The sequence below is a fragment of the Pipistrellus hanaki genome, assembly GCF_964339955.1.
Source record: "Pipistrellus hanaki genome assembly, chromosome: 3".
NCBI classification, from domain to species: domain Eukaryota; kingdom Metazoa; phylum Chordata; class Mammalia; order Chiroptera; family Vespertilionidae; genus Pipistrellus; species Pipistrellus hanaki.
This window is the reverse complement of record NC_140505.1, coordinates 110,003,382-110,022,342: the sequence shown is the minus strand read 5'-3', so window position 1 is coordinate 110,022,342 and position 18,961 is coordinate 110,003,382. Positions and strand designations below refer to the sequence as shown.

At 46.3% G+C, this 18,961-nt stretch overlaps 1 protein-coding gene and 1 pseudogene across 4 annotated transcripts in view; both read left to right on the top strand.

The window, feature by feature from the left end:
- The window catches only part of MRPL42 (mitochondrial ribosomal protein L42), a 102,376-nt gene that overhangs the window by 42,626 nt on the left and 40,789 nt on the right, over positions 1 to 18,961 (top strand). The window lies entirely within an intron of this gene.
- Positions 6,300 to 18,116, top strand: LOC311618631 (ATP synthase F(0) complex subunit C2, mitochondrial-like; annotated as a pseudogene). Its single transcript has 3 exons — positions 6,300 to 6,367; positions 8,741 to 8,807; positions 17,690 to 18,116. The product of its transcript is annotated as an ATP synthase F(0) complex subunit C2, mitochondrial-like (transcript).

The following is an 18,961-nucleotide window of genomic DNA, read 5'->3' as shown; positions in this document are numbered from 1 at the left end:
CGTAGAAGCTTAATAAACAACACCTTCCTCTTTTTCTCTATCCTATAAAAGATAGGATGGTGGGACAAATCTATTTTTTTCAAAGTAATCTTTGAGGAATTCATACATTTTATATCAAATTAATTGGGAGGAAGGATGTGGAGTAGAAATGAAAGAAATAGAAAGTTAGCAGATTTTTATTTGAATCCTAGCTCTGTCCATAACTGTGTGAGCTACTTGAGGTAACTACATGAGGGCATGACCCAGATCTATTTTAATTCATTGATATACAGTAGGTCCTCTGGTTACATCAGAGATCCATTCCTATGACATGACATAACACGATTTTCACTGTAAGTTGGAACCCACCTACATAAGCACCTACGTTACTCACATGGAGCACATACACAGCAGTAATGAAGAGAAACAATAAAAAAAAAAATTAAAAGAAAGATAACAATTCCTGACCTTTGCATGTGGTAAATAAACAATAAAAAACATAAAGCACATATGTACAATACGTTGAAATGATGGAACTTTTTTTTTTTTTAATAAATAAATGGGAGATAGCAACGTAACCATGAAATGACGTATGTTGAGTCCGACGTAACCCGAGGACTGTCTGTAACTCAATGCCAAACACAGTTCTGGCACATATTCTATGTGCTCAATAGGTTTTCTGTTAAATAAGTGAATACATGGATTTTGCATGACTCCCTTACCTTCTTAAGTTAGGCTAACTGGTACATCAACCACCAAATTCTCAGTGCTGGACACAATAAAGACTTATTTCTCCTGTTGTAGTTTATCTTGGGTCAGTGAATGGGGGAAAATATCTTTGCTCCACAAAGTCATTCAGGTACCAAGGCTTCACCATCCCCTAGGTCCTCGGACTCATATACTAGATTACGTGTCTGGAAAGCAAAGAAGGGAGAAATCTGGGAAAGAATGGATTGTATATGCAAGGTTAGAATGGACAGTCCTGGAGGGGGGCTTCTGCCACATTACATTGGCCAGAACTCTGTCAGCCCACTCCTTCAACTGCAAGAGAGTGAGGACATGTAATCTAGTGGCATGCATGCCTCAAAGAAGAGGAACTCCAGCACTGGTGAGAACTAGCTTTCTCTGCTTTACTTTATGAGCCCCAATTGCTTCTTCTGAGAAGAATTAATAGTTGGTATTTGTCAGCATTTTATGAGAACTTAGGCAATAAATGTGGAAGTACTTGGTAATGTGCTAACCAAATGATAGTTAGGAATATTCCTGAGTAATTTGGTCCCTTTACGTTTGCTTCTTTTTTTTTTTTTATTTTTTTTTATTAAATCTTTATTGTTGAAAGTATTACATATATCTCCCTTTTCCCCCCATTGACCTCTTCTAGCCCGCCCCACGCTTGTTGTGTCCATGGGTTATGCATATATACATACAAATTCTTTGATCTCTTCCCTCCCATCTACTCTCCCTCCTCCACTTTCCCTCTGAGGTCCCAGAGTCTGTTCTGTGCTTCTATGTCTCTGGATCTATTTTGTTCATCAGTTTATTTTTTTATTTTTTTATTTTTTTTTAAATCAATCTTTATTGTTCATATTATTACAAAGGTTCCTCATTTCTTCCCCCCTCCACCAGGTTCCCACCCCACCCTCCGACCCCTCCCCATCCCCCATTGTCCTCATCCATAGGTGCACAGTTTATGTTCAGTCTCTTCCTCCCTCCCTTTCCCCGATAGTAAATCCCTTTTCAGATAGTAAATCTGTTACTTAGCATTTTCTCATATCAATAATACCTCCACATGCCCAATGATACACTTCACACAAAAGACATTTTCAAATAGGTCAACCAGCCTCATCCAGGCCCCACCCAAGGCACTCACAGATCAACACACCAGCGCTATACTAACTCAACACATCCAGATCTAAGCCTTCATCACTTGATTCAGCAGACCCTCAAGTTCCCGCAAAAGTTTCCAGCCATGTCTGAGAGGCAGCCGTGGGCAGGTACAGGCGAGGAGCGAGCTGTTTTGGGCCTGGCTGCTCCGGGCCTGGCCTCTGTTGCTCTGGTTCGTTCCACAACCAGCTGCTCCGGGTCTGGTCACTGCTGCTCCCGACCTAGTTGCTCTGGACTTGGCTGTTGCTGCTACAGGCCTGGCCGCACCCGACCCGGCTGCTCTGGGACCGGTTGCTCCGGTCCCGGCCGCTCCGGGCCTGGCCGCTCCCAGCCTGTCAGCTGCTGCTCCGGGCCTGGCCGCTCCCAGCCTGGCAGTCGCTGCTCCGGGCCTGGCCGCACCAGACCCGGCTGCTCTGGGCCTGGCCGCTCCCAGCCTGGCAGCTGCTGCTCCGGGCCTGGCCACTCCCAGCCTGGCAGCCGCTGCTCCGGGCCTGGCCGCACCAAACCCGGCTGCTCCGGGCCTGGCCGCTCCCAGCCTGGCAGCCGCTGCTCCGGGCCTGGCCGCACCAGACCCGGCTGCTCCGGGCCTGGCCGCTCCCAGCCTGGCAGCCGCTTCTCCAGGCCTGGCCACTCCCAGCCTGGCAGCCGCTGCTCCGGGCCTGGTCGCACAAGACCCGGCTGCTCCGGGCCTGGCCGCTCCCAGCCTGGCAGCCGCTTCTCCAGGCCTGGCCACTCCCAGCCTGGCAGCCACTGCTCCGGGCCTGGCCGCACCAGACCCGGCTGCTCCGGGCCTGGCCGCTCCCAGCCTGGCAGCCGCTGCTCCGGGCCTGGCCGCACCAGACCCGGCTGCTCCGGGCCTGGCCGCTCCCAGCCTGGCAGCCGCTGCTCCGGGCCTGGCCGCACCAGACCCGGCTGCTCCGGGCCTGGCCGCTCCCAGCCTGGCAGCCGCTGCTCCGGGCCTGGCCGCACCAGACCCGGCTGCTCCGGGCCTGGCCGCTCCCAGCCTGGCAGCCGCTGCTCCGGGCCTGGCCTCACCAGACCTGGCTGCTCCGGGCCTGGCCGCTCCCAGCCTGGCAGCCGCTGCTCCGGGCCTGGCCGCTCCCAGCCTGGCAGCCACTGCTCCTGGCCTGGCCGCACCAGACCCGGCTGCTCCGGGCCTGGCCGCTCCCAGCTTGGCAGCTGCTGCTCCGGGCCTGGCCGCTCCCAGCCTGGCAGCCGCTGCTCCTGGCCTGGCCGCACCAGACCCGGCTGCTCCGGGCCTGGCCACTCCCAGCCTGGCAGCCGCTGCTCCGGGCCTGGCCTCACCAGACCTGGCTGCTCCGGGCCTGGCCGCTCCCAGCCTGGCAGTCGCTGCTCCGGGCCTGGCCGCACCAGACCCGGCTGCTCCGGGCCTGGCCACTCCCAGCCTGGCAGCTGTTGCTCTGGGCCTGGCCGCTCCCAACCTGGCAGCCGCTGCTCCGGGCCTGGCCACACCAGACCCGGCTGCTCCGGGCCTGGCCACTCCCAGCCTGGCAGCTGTTGCTCTGGGCCTGGCCGCTCCCAGCCTGGCAGCCGCTGCTCCGGGCCTGGCCACACCAGACCCGGCTGCTCCGGACCTGGCTGCTCCCAGCCTGGCAGCCACTGCTCCAGGTCTGGCCACACCAGACCCAGCTGCTCCGGGCCTGGCCACTCCCAGCCTGGCTGCCGCTGCTCTGGGCCTGGCCGCACCTGACCCAGCTGCTCCAAGCCTGGCCGCTCCCAGCCTGGATGCTCCGTGCTTGGCTACTGCTGTTCTGGGCCTGGCTGCTCCCAACCCGGCTGCTCTGGGCCGGGCTTCTCCTGGCCCAGCCACTTCGTGTCTGGGTGTTCCTGGACTGGCCACCCTGGGCTTGGCCGCCTCTGCCTCAGGCCTGGCTGCCACTGCCCCAGGTCTGGCTGCTCCAGTGCTGGCCGTTGATGCTCTTGTTCTGGCTGCTGCTGCTCTGGGGCCTGGCCACTGCTGCTCCGGGCCCAGCTGCCACTGCCTTGTGCCTGGCCACTCTAGGCCTGGTCGCCGCTGTTCCAACATTCTGTCCCTTTTTCCTCTTTTTTTTTTCTTTTTTAAAAAAAAAACAAAACGCATTTATGTTGCAATGTTGGCTGGTGCGTTGAGTTCTGACTTAGTCTTTGATTTTTCAAGATCTTCTTTGTATTCTTTCTTAAGTAATTTTACTATCATTTGCTCTCACTTGATTTCTTCACATTGAGAACTTCTTTGGTTTCTTCCTCCTTGTCCTGGGAGCTCAGCAGGTTGGCCTGTGGCACCCCTTTGTTCTCAGCGGGCTCCCGCGCTGCTCCAGCCTGTTGCCGGGGTCGGCGCCGCCCAGGAAGCAGCCCCCATCCTTGGCTCCGTTGCCAGCGCTCAGCAGTAGAAGGCTCAGGGGCACCCCCCCCACTGGGGGCCCCGTCGCCCGGCTCCTTGCTGGCGCCCGGCTGGCCGGTGTCCGGCAGGGGCTCCTGCTCCTTGTGGCGTTCCTCCAGTCTGGAGCTTTCTTTCTCCCTCCCACTAGGGGAGTCCAGGTTCAGAGTCAACAGACTGTCCTCTGCGCACAGTGTGCGCGACTCCGGGGGCTCGGCCTTTCGCCGCGCTCCCAGGACTCCACCTCACAGCTCCGTCTCCCCCTGCCCGAGCCTGGGTCCCCAGGGACTGGCCCAGACCTGGAGTTCGGGGCGGTCTGGGCTGAGGCTCAGAGCTGCCGCCGGAGGCTTTGTTTCTTCTGGCTAGGGTAATCCAGCACCAGAGTCAACATTCAGTCCTCTGCGCGCCATGTGCACGCGACTCCGGGGGCCCCGCATTTCACCATCCCCCGGGATTGTCTCCCCCTGCCGGAGCCTGGGTCCCCAGGGTCTGGCACATAACTTGGGGCTCAGCGCTGCCGGTTCGGGGGTTCAGCCCAGGCTGGGGGTTCTATTTCCTTCCTGCTAGGGAACGCCAGGCAGCACCCAGCCCTCTCCTCCTCTCTGGCTGCGATCTCTCCGCGCGCGCGTGCGTGCGAGCGCGCAGCATGTCTCCGTACCTTAGGCTTTTTTTCAGCTCCTCTGATTTTCCTTCTGGTTTTCTCCCTCCTTCCTATTGTAGAGTTTTCAGTCAGTCGACTACCTGTAGCTCTGGGCAATGTCCACTCTACATTTTAGTTGTATTCCCTTGAAATTGTTGTGAGCTGCTGCGGCTAGGTGTATACCCGAGCAGCCATCTTGGATCCTCCTCGTTCATCAGTTTCACGTTTGCTTCTTATTTGTGAAATGTGTAGGCTGAAATGCCCTCTAAGAATCCTTTCCAGCTCTAAAACACTTTGATTCTGTGATTCTTTTATTTTTTAAAACTTTTTTCCTTGTTGTTAATCCTTCACACTTTGTCCATTGATTTTTAAGAGAGTGGAAAGGAGAGAGGGAGGGGGAGAAAGAAAACATCCTTGATGTTGGTATGCTTGAAGTTATCCCAGAGGCTCCTTACACTATCTTCATATTTTTGGATTCTTTTTTCTTTTTTCTTTTCTAGTTGGGTGTCTTTTTGCTTCTTTGTATTTCAAATATTTTACTTGATTTTTGGGATCCTCTAGTTTGTTGTTGGATCTCTGTATATTATTCTTTATTTCAATCAATGTATGCTTAATTCCTGATTGGCCTTTTTTTATTTTTATTTTTATTCTTGAGGGTCTCACTAAATTTAACAGCCTTTTCTAGAAAATTCTTGAAAAACCTTATAACCATGGTTTTGAACTTTATATCCAGTAGTTTGCTTTCCTCCATTTCTTTCATTTGTGACCTGTTTCTTTGTCTCCGCATTTTGGCTGCTTCCCTGAGTTGATAAAGTGGCTTTGTGTGCTAGGTGTTGTATAGGGCTCAGTGGCTCAGCCTCTCTAATTACCTGAGGTGGACACTCTTGGTGCACCCCTTTGTGGACTGTATTGGTATCACTGGAAGGAATTGGCCTCTAGACCAATTGTCTGTGAGGATCATCTGTGTCTATGCTGGGAGAACTTCTGTGCTGGAGACACCCTTATGAGGCAAGACTTGTTTCAGTGGGGCTTTGGTGCTCACTGAGTTGACCCCTGAGTGTGTCCCTTATGAATCTGAGGAGTCGTAATCTGGATGGTCTTACTCTGACCCCTGGGTACACTGGCTCTTGGATCTCCAAGGAGGTGCTAATTTAGACTCTGCCTGAGGCTACCCAGGAGGAACTATAGAGAGATCTTCAGATTCCTCTTTGTTTGGGTTTTGGAGGTGCCCAGATGAGTCTCAGCTGTGAAGCAGTGCAAGCTGCTGTGGGGCCTTGGGCCTTCTTTTGGATGTTCTGGGTCTCTCTGACTCAGCTGCAGATGTTAGGTTAGTTTAGATTTCAAAGGACCAGGCCATTCATATACAAAAGCCTCTGTGCACAGCTTGGATGGGGCAGAGTCTCGGGGCAGAGTCTCAGGATGGAGCACACAGCAATGGCTTCCCATCAGCTCTGTCCTAAGAGGACCCTGGGTCTCAGTGTCCCTAGGTAAGCACTACAAGAACCTATGAGAGAAACCCGTCTTGCATTCCGCCCACTGCCAGACAGTCCAATTTCTCTCTGTATCAAACTGGGTCCCCAGAGTCTCACCCGGAACTGGAGTTCAGAGCAGTCAGGAACTTGTGTTTCCCTGTGGATTGAGAAAGCCAGTTGCATACTCAGTTGCCAGCCCTCTCGGTTAGCATGCCTCAGTACCTCTGCACTTCTGCATCTCCTCTGAGTTTCAGTGCTTTTCTCTTCCCTTCTAGTTGTAGAATTCCCACTTAGTCAGCCTTCCTGTGGTTCTGGATGATGTCCGTTTTGTCTTTTAGTTGTAGTTTTGAAGTGGTTGTGTGAGGCAGCAAGTTCAGGTGTTTACCTATGCCGCCAGCACGAAATAAGTGCTCCTTACTTCTTTTACAACAGTTTTCCAGCCTTTTCTCTCCAGCTAAATTTCCTTTGCAGTGCATTGACAATTGTTTTTGATAATTCCTAGGGGAGGCTGGCCAAGGAGATGTCTAAATTTTCCTATACTAAATGCAGCTGAGGGGCTGATATGCATTGATGCTCAGGGGTAATTTGGCTTCTAGGTCAGTTACATAAAGCGGAGGAGCCCATGTACTACTTCCATACCAGTCCCTTATCCCTTCCCTTCACCACTGTCAGGTGACTCTTTTCACAATGCAAATCTGATGTCATTACCATGCTTCAAACACTTCACTGTGTATAGTGTAGTTTTGAACAAAACTTTGATATAATACAAATAATATAATGCAGATACTATCAGGACAGTTGGAAGAGTTTTGCTAATTGGATATGCCTATGAAAACACAACCCTAAACAAGATAAAATTTCTATCTCCTCAGAAATTTTTCTGTTCCCTTTTACCAGTCATTTTTCCCCCCTGGCGGGCTGATTCCCATACCAACTACATTCTGATTTTTTTTTAAAAGCATGTTTATTAAAGCTGCTGGCAGTGAAACAAGGAAAGACTTAGAATAGAAGAAACAACAGGAGAAACCTAGGTGGGTCTGTTTTGGCTCTCTTAAAATGTATCAAATAAATGAGCCTAGATCCTGCTGCTTGGGCTCACTGGAGAGTCAGAGAAAAGGGGACAGCCTTGGGGACAGGTTGAAGGGGTTAGCTCAGGACGAGCTGCTGCTGCCCATTGCTCCCCTGTTTGAAAATCTTGTGGGATCCCTTAGCATTTAGAGATGCACACCTGTGGAGAAGATGAGGGGGAAGTAAAAGGCGTAGGCTTGCACCTGGGAGGGAGAGCATGTGCCCACTTTCTGATTTTTATCACCGTAACTTTTACTTTGTTTTGGATTTCATACAAATATAATAAAAGCCTAATATGCAAATTGTCCCCTTAGTTGGGGGTTCAACTGAGAGTTCGACTGTTCACTATGAGGTGTGCTGACCACCAGGGGGCAGCACAGAACATAGCGGATGTCAGCGATGTGCTGTGACCTCTTGCCGGCTACCTGGGGGCGGGGTGACGGGGTGACGGGGACAGAGGTGTGGTGAGAATGCGGAGTGTCAGCTGAGCTTGCTCTCATACCCTCCTGGGATGCCAGGGCTTACATGCTGGGGAAGCCCCCTGCGCTCAGGTGCCAAGTGCCTGCAAGAAGCCCATTCCACACCAGCATGGCCTCTTCGGGGGAGCTGGGCCACAGGGGCTGGTTGGGCTCCCTGTGGGTTCGTGCAGGAGCTGATCTGTGAGGCCGGTTGGGAGAGAGTGTGCTGCCCACCCAGATTCCATGCGGTGCCACTGGGCGGCCCAGAGGCCCATGCTGTGTCCTGGCCCACGGTGTCCAGCTGTGTTCACCACATCTCCGTGTGGGGACTTGGGTGCTGTGACTTAGGTGGAGAAGGGTGTGCAGGGGCCCGGGGACCCAGGTGCTGCACAGGGCCCAGCTGGGACTTGCTCTTCCATGCCAGATATTTGTGCTTTGATCACTGGCCAGGCCTAGGAGCCACACTAGTGCACAAATTTTGTGCACCTGGCCTGTAGTACAAATATAATCATACAACGTAGATTTTCTGGTGTCTGGCTATTTTTATTCAACATAATAATCTTTTTTGAGAGCATTCCATGTTGATGTGTTTTCATTCCTTTCAGTTGAGTATGAAAATACCACAATTTATTTGTGCATCCTCTTGTTGATGGACATTTGGATTCTTCCCAGGGTTAGGCTATTTTAAGGCTGCTGTGAATATTCATGTTAATTCTTTTGGGAATATACATTTTCATTTCTCTTGGGTAAATACCTAAGAGTGGCATTGTCAAGTAATAGGTGCTGAAGTCATCCTGCACATGTTCCCCCCTTCTCACTCTCTAAACTTCAGCCCTTCTGTCCGTGTTCTTCCCTCTGCCAGAAACCTTCTTTCCAGCTCATCCCTCAAACCTAACTTCCAGCAGCAGCTGCCTATCTTCCCCACGGAGGTAAATCTCTTATCACAGGCATTCACACTCTGTGTTCTCCATACCCCTTCCAGGAAGGACTGCCGTTTTATATTTATGGGCACGATGACTGGGTTAGTGTTTGCCTCTCACTCAGCAGCAAGTTCCACGAGGGCAGGTTAGCTGACTGTTTAGTCTCACAGTGAGGAGCCTCATTTCTGGCACAGACTGAGCATGCAGTACACTATTCTTGGATGAATGAATAATGGCTGTTCCTCACCCCACCACCGATTCTGTTCCAGAAAAGAAACTCAGTTTCCATCATGGATTTCTCCATGGCCTGGGCTCAGCTGGAGGGAAAAAGACCAGGCAATCGGTTATTTTTAGGCTGCCTGGCTTCCAGAAAAGAGAAACACTTGAATTTCCATCTTAATAGCTCTTGCCCTAAGCAGACCATTATACAAACAAAATTCCTACTAAAGGGGCTTCTGATTAAAATAAGACAATGAAGCAATGACGTTAGCCAATATGCCATCTTAAACTAGGCCAAGGTGACTGACTCCTGGTTCTGCTTGTTTTTATTTTCCTGAATTTTCTTCTTGAGCACCTGGGGGCATCCTCAAGATAGCACTGGTTTTCTTGGAAAGCAGAATATATATATATTTTTATTTCCTCTTATTTCTTTTCTTTTCTTTTATTTATTTATTTATTTAATCAATCTTTATTGTTCATATTGTTACAAAGGTTCCTCATTTCTTCCCCCCTCCACCAGGTTCCCACCCCACCCTCCGCCCCCTCCCCATCCCCCATTGTCCTCATCCATAGGTGCAGTTTATGTTCAGTCTATTCCTCCCTCCCTTTCCCCTATAGTAAATCCCTTTTCAGATAGTAAATCAGTTACTTAGCATTTTCTCATATCAATAATACCACCACATGCCCAATGATACATTTCACACAGAAGACATTTCCAAATAGGTCAACCAGCCTCATCCAGGCCCCACCCAAGGCACTCACAGATCAACACCCCAGCCCTATACTAACTCAACACATCCAGATCTAAGCCTTCATCACTTGATTCAGCAGACCCTCAAGTTCCCACAAAAGTTTCCAGCCATGTCTGAGAGGCAGCCGTGGAGCAGGGGCAGGCGAGGAGCGAGCTGTTTTGGGCCTGGCTGCTCCGGGCCTGGCCTTGTTGCTCTGGTCCGTTCCACAACCAGCTGCTCCGGGTCTGGTCACCGCCGCTCCCCACCTAGTTGCTCTGGACTTGGCTGCTGCTGCTCCGGGCCTGGCCGCTCCCAGCCTGGCTGCTGCTGCTCCGGGCCTGGCCGCACCCGACCCGGCTGCTCTGGGCCCGGCTGTTCCAGGCCCGGCAGCTCCGGGCCTGGCGGCTCCCAGCCTGGCAGCCGCTGCTCCGGGCCTGGCCGCACAAGACCCGGCTGCTCCAGGCCTGGCCGCTCCCAGCCTGGCAGCCGCTGCTCCGGGCCTGGCCACACCCGACCCGGCTGCTCCGGGCCTGGCCGCTCCCAGCCTGGCAGCCGCTGCTCTGGACCTGGCCGCTCCCAGCCTGGCAGCTTCTGCTCCGGGCCTGGCCGCACCAGACCCGGCTGCTCCAGGCCTGGCCGCTCCCAGCCTGGCAGCCGCTGCTCCGGGCCTGGCCGCTCCCAGCCTGGCAACCGCTGCTTTGGGCCTGGCCGCACCAGACCTGGCTGCTCCGGGCCTGGCTGCTCCCAGCCTGGCAGCCGCTGCTCCGGGCCTGGCCGCACCAGACCCGGCTGCTCCAGGCCTGGCCGCTCCCAGCCTGGCAGCTGCTGCTCTGGGCCTGGCCGCTCCCAGCCTGGCAGCCGCTGCTCCAGGCCTGGCCGCACCCGACCCGGCTGCTCCGGGCCTGGCTGCTCCCAGCCTGGCAGCCGCTGCTCCGGGCCTGGCCGCACCCGACCTGGCTGCTCCGGGCCTGGCTGCTCCCAGCCTGGCAGCCGCTGCTCTGGGCCTGGCCGCTCCCAGCCTGGAAGCTTCTGCTCCGGGCCTGGCTGCACCAGACCCGGCTGCTCCGGGCCTGGCCGCTCCCAGCCTGGCAACCGCAAGCAGAATATTTTTTAGCTGAGAGTCAGGGAAAGAAGTTCCAGGGGGGAAAAAATTAAAAGATAATGTTATGCAATAAAATTTTCTTCTATATTGAAATGTACCTTCGTAAAGCATTTTCCCACTCTGACCCCACACATGCAGGATTCATGCATTGGGCCTCTAGTACGTATATAAGTTCTTTGGTTTATCTCTTCTTGTCCCCATATCAACACATGGAGGTCTGTTCCATGCCTTCAGTCTTATTTTATTTATTGTTTTGTTTTTACTTAAATTCTTTATTGTTTAGAAGTATTTCATATTTGTCCTTTTTCTCCCATTGACCTCTCTCCAGCCACTCCCACCCCCCAGCACATGCCCTCATCCCCCTAGTGTCTGTGTCCATTGGTTATGCTTATATGCATGCATACAACTTCTTTGGTTGATCTCTTACTTCACCCCCCACCCTCCCCTGCCTTCTCTCTGAGGTTTGACGGTCTGTTTGATGCTTCTCTGTCTCTGGATCTATTTTTGTTTATCAGTTTATGTTGTTCATTATATTCCACAAATAAGTAAGATTATGTGATATTTATCTTTCTCTAACTGGCTTATTTCACTCAGCATAATGCTCTCCAAGTCCATCCATGATGTTACAAATGATAAGAGTTCTTTCTTTTTTACAACTGTAAAATATTCCATGGTATAAATGTTCCACGGCATTTTTATCCATTCACCTACTGATGGGCACTTGGGCTGTTTCCAAATGTTAGCTAATGTAAGTAGCGCTGGTATGAACATGGTATGAATATATATGCATATATTCTTTCTGTTTGGTGTTTTAGGGTTTTTAAGATATATTCCCAGAAGTGCTATCACTGGGTCAAATGGCAGTTCTTTTTTTTTTTTTTTTTTTTTAAGGACACCCCTACTGTTTTTCCATAGTAGCTGCACCAGTCTGCATTCCTACCAGCAGTGAGCTATTCTTCTCTTTTGTATATTCTTACCCACACTTGTTTGTTGATTTTTTAAATGATAGCCATTTGACATGTGTAATGTGATATCTCAGTGGTTTTAATTTGCATTTCTCTAATGATTAGTGACTTTGAGCATGTTTTCATGTCTCTTGACCATTTGTATGTCCTCTTTGGAGAAGTGTCTATTCAGGTCCTCTGCCCATTTTTAATTGGGTTGTTTATTTTCCTTTTTTGAGTTATATGAGTACTGTATATTTTGGAGATTAACACCTTATCAGATGTATCACTGGCAAATATGTTTTCTGATACAGTGGGTTCCCTTTTTATTTAAAAAAAACCCTCTTGATTTTAGAGAGTAAGGAAGAAAGATATGAAAACATCAATGATAAGAGAGAATAATTGATTGGCTACCTCCTGCACACCCCCCACTGGGGATGGAGCCCTGACTGGGAATTGAATTGTGACTTCCTTGGTCATAGGTTGATGCTTAACCACTGAGTCATGCTGGTCAGGCCCCTTTTCATTTTTATGGTAGTTTCTTTTGCTCTTCAGAAGCTTTTTATTTTGATGAAGTTCCATTTGTTTAAAATTTTCTTTGTTTCTCTTGTCCTGGGAGGAAATTCTGCTACATGTGATGTCTGAGATTTTGCTGCCTATTGTTTCTTCTAGGATTTTTATGGTTTTATATCTTAGATTTAAGTCTTTTATTATTCATTTTGAGTTTATTCTTGTGTATGGTGTAAGTTGGTGGTCTAGTTTCATCTTTTTGCATGTGTCTGCCCAGTTTTTCCAGCACCATTTTGATAGATTCTCTCTTCCCCCAATTGATGGACAGAGAATGACGTAAACTCCACCTGCAGTCCGAACATTCCTGAGCACCTAACCAGACACCTTATTCAACTAGCAATCTTGTTCTGCCAGGCTTGGAGACTGAGGTCTCACTTTCTTGCTGAGAGTCTTTCATTTCTCTGTCTCTTTTTCCTTCTCTTCTCTATCTTATCACATGCACAAACCTTCACAAAAACCTTCACAATTTCAATTACGGGAGAATCTATCACATTTGAAGAGACTGTCCATTGTAAATTCTTGTCTCCTTTGTCAAATATTAATTAATTGTAAAGTTGTAGATTGATTTCTGGGGTCTCTTTGCTGTTCCATTGGTCTATGCCTGTTCTTGTGCCAGTACCAGGCTGTTTGATTACAGTGGCTTTGAAGTGTAGTTTAATATCTGATAGTCAATCCCTTCAACTTTGTTTTCCTTTCTCAGAATTGCTGCAGCTATTCAGGGTTGTTGTTTTTTATGGTTCCATATAAATTTTTGGAATATTTGACCTAGTTCTGTGAAGTATGCCATTGATATTTTAATAGGAATTGCATCGAATCTATAGATTGCTTTTTAAATAATATATATTTTTATTGATTTCAGAGAGGGAGAGGGAGAGAGAAAGATAAATTTCAATGATGAGAGAGAATTTTTGATCAGCTACCTCCTGCAGGCCTCTCACTGGGGATTGAGCCTGAAACCCAGGTACGTGCCCTTGACTGGAATCGAACCTGGGACCTTTCAATCTGCAGGCTGACACTCTAGCCATTGAGCCAAACTGACTAGGGCATATTGATTGCTTTGGCTAGTATAGACATTTTAATGAAGTTAATTCTTCCAATCCATGAACGTGGTATTATCTTCTGTTTGTTTGTATTTTCTATTTCTTTTTTCAATGTCATATAGTTTTCTAAGTATAGGTCTTTTACCTCCTTGGTTAAGTTATTCCTAGGTATCTTATTTTTTTGTTGCAATGATAAATGGGATTTTTTTTTTCCTTTTTTTAGTTTCTCTTTCTGAGTGTTCATTATTGGTATATAAAAATGTCACTGGTTTCTGGATGTTGATTTTGTATCCTGCTACATTGCCAAATTCATTTATTAAGTCTAGTTGTTTTCTGGTGGAGTTTGTAGGGTTTTCTATGCACAATGTTATGTCATCTGAAAATAATGACAGTTTTACTTATTCCTTTCCAATTTGGATGCCTTTTATCTCTTCTTTTAGTCTGATCGTAATGGCTAGGATTTCCTTTTTTTTCTTTTCATTTTTTATTAAGGTATTATATGTGTACATATCTTACCATTGCCCCCCTCTCCCCACTCCCATACATGCCCAGAGTTTTGTGTCCATTGGTTATGCTTATATGCATACACACAAGTTTTTCGGTTGATCTCTTATCTCCCCCACCTCTCCCTAATCTTCCCATTCTGTTTGATACTTTACTGTCTCTGTATCTATCTTTTTGTTCAACAGTTTATAATTTTCTTTATTATCCATAAATGAGTGAGATCATGTGGTATTTTTCTTTCATTGACTGGCTTATTTCACTTAGCATGATGTTCTCCAATTCCATCCCGGTTGCTGTAAATGGTGAGAATTCCTTCTTTTTTATGGCAGCATAGTATTCCATTGTGTAAATGTACCATAGTTTTCTGACCAAGTCATCTGCTGATAGGCACCTAGCCTGTTTTCAAATCTTGGCTATTATAAATTGTGCTGCTATGAACATAGGGGTGCATATATCCTTTCTTATTGGTTAGGGCTTTCAATACCATGTTGAATAAGAGTAATGAAAGCAGACATCCTTGTCTTATTTCTGTTCTTTTTTATATATTTATATATATATATATTTTATTGATTTCTTACAGAGAGGAAGAGAGAGGGATCGAGAGTTTGAAACATCGATGAGAGAGAATCATCGATCAGCTGCCTCTTGCACACCCCCTACTTGGGATGTGCCCGCAACCAAGGTACATGCCCTGACTGGAATCGAACCCGGGACCTTTCAGTCCGCAGGCTGAAGCTCTATCCACTGAGCCAAACCGGTTTCGGCGTAATTTCTGTTCTTAAGGGGAATACTTTTAGTTTTTGTCCATTGAGCATTATGTTGGTTATAGGTTTATAATATGTGGCCTTTATTATGTTGAGGTATGTTCCCTCTATTTCCACCTTGCTGAGAGTTTTTATCAAAAAAGGTGTGCTGGATTTTGTCGAATGCTTTGTCTGCATCAATTGATATGATCATGTGATTTTTTTATTTTTCATTTTGTTTATGTGATGTATCACATTTATCAATTTGCAAATACTGTACCAACCTTTCATCCCTGGAATAAAACCCCCTTGATCATAGTGTATGATTTTTAAAATATATTGCTTGATCCAATTTGCTAACATTTTGTTGAAGATTTTAGCATCTGTGTTCATTAGGGATATTGGCCTGTATTTTTCTTTCTTTGTAGTGTCTTTATCTCATTTCAGAATTAGGATAATGATGGCTTCATAAAAAAGAGCTTGAAAGTGTTCCCACTTCTTGGATTTTTTGGTGTAATTTGAGGAGGATGGTATAATTTGAATGTTTGATAAAATTCTCCTGTAAATCCATCTGGACCAAGACTTTTGTTTGCTAGAGGTTTTTAAATTACTGCTTCAATTTCATCAGCTGTTATTGGCCTATTCAGGTTTTCTGATTCTTTCTGACTGAGTTTGGGAAGAGTGTATGTTTCTAGGAATTTGTCCATTTCACCCAAGTTATCCAGTTTGTTGGTATATAGTTGTTCATGGTATGCACTTACAATCCTTTGTATTTCTGTGGTATCTGTTGTTTTATTGCCTCTTTCATTTCTGATTTTATTTATTTAGGTCATCCTCTTTGTTTCTTGATGAGTCTGGCTAAGGATTCATCAATCTTGTTTAACATTTCAAAGAACCAGATCTGGGATTCATTGATCTTTTGTACTGTTTTTAGGCCTGGACTTCATTTATTTCCATTCTGATCTTTATTAATTCCTTCTTTCTACTTCCTCTGGGCTTTTCTTGCTGCTCTCTTTTAAATTCATTTTGTTGTAGGGATAGTTTATTAGTCTCTTTTCTTGTTTCTTAAGGTATCCCTGTAAAGCTATGAGCTTCCCTCTCAGGATTGCTTTCATTGTGTCCTATATATTTGGGGTTCTTGTGTGCTTATTTTCATTTGTTTCCAGGAAGTTTTTAATTTCTTGCTTGATTTCATTGGTAATCCACTCATTGTTTAATGACATGCTATTTAGCCTCCATTTATTTGAGTGTTTTTGAGGTGTGTTTTTTTATTATAGTGATTTCTAACTTCATGCCCTTGTGATCTGAGAAGATGCTTGGTGTAATATCAGTCTTCTTGAGTTTGTATAGACTTGTTTTGTGTCCTAAAATGTGATCTATCTTTGGGAATGTTCCATGTGTGCTTGAGAAGAACCTTTATTCTGTTGCTTTGGAGTGAAATATTCTATAAATATGTTATACCATCTGATCTAGTGTGTCATTTAAGGCCTCTGTTTTCTTGTTGATTTTGTATGGATGGAAGAGCTATCCAGGGGTGTTAAAGTCACCTACTATCACAGTATTACTGTCAATCTCTTCCTTAAAGTCCTCCAAGAGTTGTTTTTTTTTGTTTGTTTTGTTTTGTTTTGTTTTGTTTTGTTTTGTTTTATGTATTTGGGTGCGCCTGAATTGGGTAAATATATGTTTACCAGGGTTATATTTTCATGCTGTGTTATTCCCTTTAGTATTATGTAGTAGGCTTCTTTGTTTCTTGTTATGGCCTTGGTTTTGAAGTCTATATTGTCAGATATGAGTATTGCCACCCAGCTTTTATTTTCTTTCCATTTGTGTGGACTTTTTTATTTTCATTTTTTTACTTTCAGTCTGTGTGTATCTTTTGTTCTGAGGTGGGTCTCTTTTAGTCAGCATATATATGGGTCATGTTTTCTTATCCAGATAGTCACCCTATGTTTTTTTTATTGGAGCATTTAATTCATTTACATTTAAGGTTATTACTTATAGGTATTTAATTTATTGCCACTTGTATTTTCTTTATGCCTATGATCTGTTCTCTCTCCTTTTCTTATTTTTACTTTTCTTATTTTTAAAGCAGTCCCTTTAACATTTCTCCCATTGCTGGTTTGGTGGTAATGAGCTCCTTTAACATTTTTTTGGTCTGGAAAGCTTTTTATACATCTTCAGTTTTAAATGATAACCTTGCTGGATACAGTAGTCTTGGATTCCGACCCTTGCTTTTCATTACTTTGAATACCCCATGCCATTCCCTTCTGGCTTGATGTGTTTCTATTGAGAGTTCAACTGACATTCTAATGGAACTCTTTTAAAATATACACAATAAATTTTATTGATTTCAGAGAAGAAGGGCGAGGGAGAGAAATATAGAAACATCAGTGATGAGAGAGAATCATTGATTGGCTGCCTCCTGCGTGCCCCACACTGGAGATTGAGCCTGTAGCCCAACCATGTGCCCAGACCAGGAATTGAACTGTAACCTCCTGGTTCATAGGTTGACAATCAAACACTGAACCACACAGGATGGGTGGAACTCTTTTGTAAGTAATTTTCTGTCTCTCACTCACTGCCTTTAAGATCCTTTGTTGTTCATGTTTGCCATTTTAATTATAATGTGTCTAGGTGTGGATCTCTTTGAGTTCATCTTATATGGACTTTGTGCCTCCTGAACTTGTGTGAGTTTTCCTTTACCAGGTTGGGGATGTTTTCTATCATTATTTCTTCAAACAGGTTTTTTGTTCCTTGTTCATATTCTTCTCCTTCTGGAATTCCTATGATGCAGATGTTGTTACGTGTCATGTTGTCCCAGAGCTTCCTTAAGCTATCCTTGTGCTTTTTAATTGTTTTCTTTATATGCTGCTCTAATTGGGCATTTTTTAAAAAAATATTTTTATTGGTTTTAGAGAGGAAAGGAGAAGGAGAGAGAGAGAGAAACATCAATGGTGAGAGAGAATAATGGATTGGCTGCCTCCTGCATGCCCCACACTGGTGATTGAACCTGCAACATCGGCATGTGCCCTGACTAGAATCGAACTCAGTTTGTCTCCACCCCCTCCTTGGTCAGGAGCACCTCTCAGCTGAGCCGGTCAATGTCTGCAGTGGTGCTGAAATGACCAGAGACACTGACAGATGAGAGCCTCAGCAGCTTGGCAGCCCCACATCCCCTGACCTCACTTATTTCTAGCCGCAGCTTCCAAACCAGTGCCATTTCAAAGGACATTGACGCAGCAGCCAAGTTCATTGGGGCTGGGGCTGCCACATAGGGGTGGCAGGCTGTGGGGCTGTAATTGGGACTGTGTTTGGGAGCCTCATCATTGGTTATGCCAGAAACCCTTCTCTGAAGCAACAGCTCTTCTCCTACGCCATTCTGAGGAGGCCATGGGGCTCTTTTGCCTAATGGTGGCCTTTCTCATCTGCTTTTCCATGTGGAGGAGCTGTCTCCACTTCCCATAGTTCTTTTTCCCGCATCTTCTCTGTCCTGTGTGTTCCTTTTTCTATACCTCTGTAGGCAGCCTGGGGAGAGTGGTTGGCTCAGGGTTTGGCAAAAGGAAGACACATAAATACTGTATTATAAGATTTAAAAAAAAATGGGTTGGAAGCCATACTCTGAGCCAAGGGCTACAATTGATAAGTGGAAATTAGGAGTCCACCTGCTATAGGAGTGTTTCAAAATTAAGATCCAAACAGAGCCACAAGGTCCAGTCAGCCCTTGCAATGTGTGGGTTCTGAAGCAAATTATACTGTGCTTTACTGTGTGGGAAGACAGAACTTCAGGAGTTGAAGGGAAGCATTATACTTTTAAAAAAATTATATTTTTAGAATAAAAGTATTATAACAAGAAGACATGATAGTGCTTATGAAACATTAAAATGTCTTAACTGTGCAAATTTAACAAAAACATGTACTCTTGGTTTTCTTTCTTTCTTTCTTTATTTATTTTTAGGTTTTATTTTTTTAAATCATTTATTTATTTATTTATTTATTTATTTATTTATTTATTTATTTTTACATATTTTATTGATTTTTTTTTTGCCCCCCTCCCTCCCTCCCACAAATCTCCTCCCTCCCCAGAGTTTTATGTCCATTGGTTGTACTTATATGCATGTATACAAGTCCTTTGGTTGATCTATTATCTCCCTCAGATCCTCCTCCCATCCCCGCTGTAATTTGACAATCTGCTTGTTGCTTTACTGTCTCTATATCTATCTTTTGGTTCATCAGTTTATAATGATCTTTATTATCCACAAATGAGTGGGGCCATGTGGTGTTTCTCTTTCATTGATTGGCTTATTTCACTC